We start from the raw sequence: 3,393 nt of genomic DNA on the forward strand, positions 1-3,393 counted from the left end.
TATTTTTCAGTATAGACGATATGGTTGATTTCGCCATGCCATACTGAGTTGCCAGGTCAGATATACGAGTTCCACTTTTAAACTTCGCAATGAGTTTTTTTTTTATTCAATTGTCGTTCTCACTGCTTTCTTTTTAGGCTTGGTTGAATAGCTAATCTTTTTTGGACCCATGGCTGCACTATTTTTAATGAAGATAACAAGAAATAGCAATAAAGTAGCACAAAATTTCACGAAACTTGCGTCGATGATGCGTAGTTTACGGAAGCTAGCACGAGACTAAGCTGAAGCGATCGCATGGCGCGACCAGTAACTAGGTGACGCTGTCCGAATTGCGGGGCAAGTACGAATGACGAGTTCAATTTTACCTTGAACAAGTTGGACGGATAACGAGTTGTACTAATAGAGAGGCGGACGAATGACGGGGTTCCACTCTATATATATATATATATATATATATATATATATATATATATATATATATATATATGCATATAAATATATATATATATATATATATATATATATATATATCAGAAAAAAACACTGGGAAATAAGAAGCTTAGTCCGAACGTTTTCGTCTATTTAAGACATTATCAAGAAATACACAGTTTTAAGTTTAGGATTATTTAAGCTTGATGATTTTGTTATTGATAAAATTGTAAGAACTTCTCCAAGTGCTACTAAGCCGGGGTGACGTAACGTCATGGACCAAACGTCCGTATATGTAAACATCGGCTCTACCTGATTGTGAAGCATCTTGTGTGTCCTTCCCATGTTCCTAGCTAGTCTTCTACTTTATGTATATACTCGTATATCCACCTTTGTCTCTGTAACTGTGTATTCCTTGATAATGTCTTAAATAGACGAAAACGTTCGGACTAAGCTTCTTGTTTCCCAGTCGTTTTTTCTGCATATTATTTTCACGTGTGCCTTGTGAATTACTGCAAAGCATATATATATATATATATATATATATATATATATACATATATATATATATATATATATATATATATCATATCTTGATGGTGACTGCCTGCATAAATTATTTGATACAATACAGTAACAATTGTGTTCACCCGGGCGCTCTCAGTGGAACAAGCCGTGAACTAAGTCGTGGTGGCACGATGGTACGCCCTTCGTCTTATAAAAAACAAGCCGCTCAGGCGAGGGTTCGAATCCCAGTAGTAAAGTTTAATTCCAAATGTCATATTGACACAAAAACACTTGTCGGAAGACTACCTGCACAAAGGATTTGATGTAATAAAGTATAAATCGTGTTCCCCCGGGCGCACTTGTTGGAACGACAGGCCGTGAACTAAGTCGTTCTATTTTGAAGGGTTCTGGTGGCACGATGGTGCAGCCTTCGTCCTATAAAAAGCAAGCCGCTGAGGCAAACACACACACACACACACACACACACACACACACACACACACACACACACACACACACACACACACACACACACACACACACACACACACACACACACACACACACACACACACACACACACACACACACACACACACACACACACACACACACACACACACACACACACACACACACACACACCCACACACACACACACACACACACACACACACACACACACACACACACACCACACACACACACACACACACACACACACACACACACACACACACACACACACACACACACACACATATATATATATATATATATATATATATATATATATACATATATATACATATATATATATATATATATATATATATACATATATATATATATATATATAATCCTAGTCTTCGGAACGCTTTGAGATGAAACTAATATTCCTTGAGGAATTTGACTGTAGTTAAAGTCATAACGTTTATCTTACATGACCGGATAACTAAGGTAAGGGAAAAATGCCGATAGTCACCGAGGATCAAACCCGGTTAGCCATAATTACCTGCAAGACTCTCAAGCCTGCAGGAACAATAGGAACGCACACATTTTTGTCTGCCTAGCCATACTAATGGTAGAAAGAGATTGATGTCTCTGTTGAAGGACTGCAAAGTCTCCTTTGGGAACTGCATGAGAGGCTTGCTCACAAGTAAGACATTAGTGCTATATATGCGCATTTAGATTAAATATCATCTGAGATATATGAAGCTTATTTTAAGGATGTGTGAAGAAAGGAATAGCAGAATTCTACTTAAGTTTCAACTTTTCATTTTACTTTCATTATTTCTTGTGGACAGGCTATCTCCCTTGTTAGGGGGAGGAACCCTATTGGTATATACTGGTAGATAGATAGATTTTATGAGTAATCCATTAAGTAAATGAATTCATTAGGGAAAATCAATTTACTTCCTTCGATACAATATTGCGTCTCTACCTCTTTCCTATTAGTAATTTTGTGATCACTTTTTTTGAACCTGGTAAACAAGTACCTCCTTTACTTTAAGGAACACGCATTTTTCTTAAATAACTCCTACCCGTGTATGCTCTTACCTTTTGCATGAGTCAGTCAATACTCTTTGTCTCTGGCTCTGGAACTTACTTTCCTTTAATACTTTCTTACCTCTATGACTTCGAATTTCTATATACCAAAAAAGCTTCTTCCTCCTCACAAAGGAAGTAGCTACCCATCCAACATCCATACAACACTCGTATATCTTCTTTTTTCTTTTAGAAATATTTCACTAAGTAAAAAAAAAAAAAAATAAAAAATAAACAAATAAGGAATAAATGAATAAATGAATAAACAAATGAGTAAATAGATAAATAAATAAACAAATAAATAAATAAATGAATAAATAAATAGATAAATAAATGAATAACTTTTTTTTTTTGTCAGAGCACCCATATTTAAGCATCTTATTACTGATCTTTAATTTCTTTGGCTTTTTGTTGCTATTTGACATATGTAGGAAATATTTCTCTTTAAATGTTTAAGTAGTATGTGGACTCTGGCCACAGTTTTACGGCAATGTGGTTAGATGCTATGGTATAATGCACGTGATTAACACATATTTGACATTGAACATCTGAGCCTGAAATTATCATCGAGTACTTATCCTTGTTGATTATGATCCTGAATTCACTCAAAAATACATTTCCCCTTTTCTCTAAATCTGCATCTCTGTGTTGGTGGCGTAATCGATAGCATGGTAGTCTCGCATCCGCTTAGTTGCAGGTTCGAGTCCCGCGCTTCCCCCAGATTCCGAGCAGTGAGTGTTACCTGCCCCCCAATAGTTCAAGCGTATAATAGAGCAAAGGTGACGGTTTCGGCTGCAGCTACGCGCCTCCTGGCGTAGGCTCCTCACCTTATATGCCAGTATCCCTAAAGTAGAATAAAACACTGCTTTCTGGAGCACTCGTCTGGAGATAACCAGATTTAACTAGGAC

The sequence above is a fragment of the Oratosquilla oratoria genome, chromosome 31 (genome assembly GCF_046742065.1).
Source record: "Oratosquilla oratoria isolate Oo_2021 chromosome 31, ASM4674206v1, whole genome shotgun sequence".
NCBI lineage: Eukaryota > Metazoa > Arthropoda > Malacostraca > Stomatopoda > Squillidae > Oratosquilla > Oratosquilla oratoria.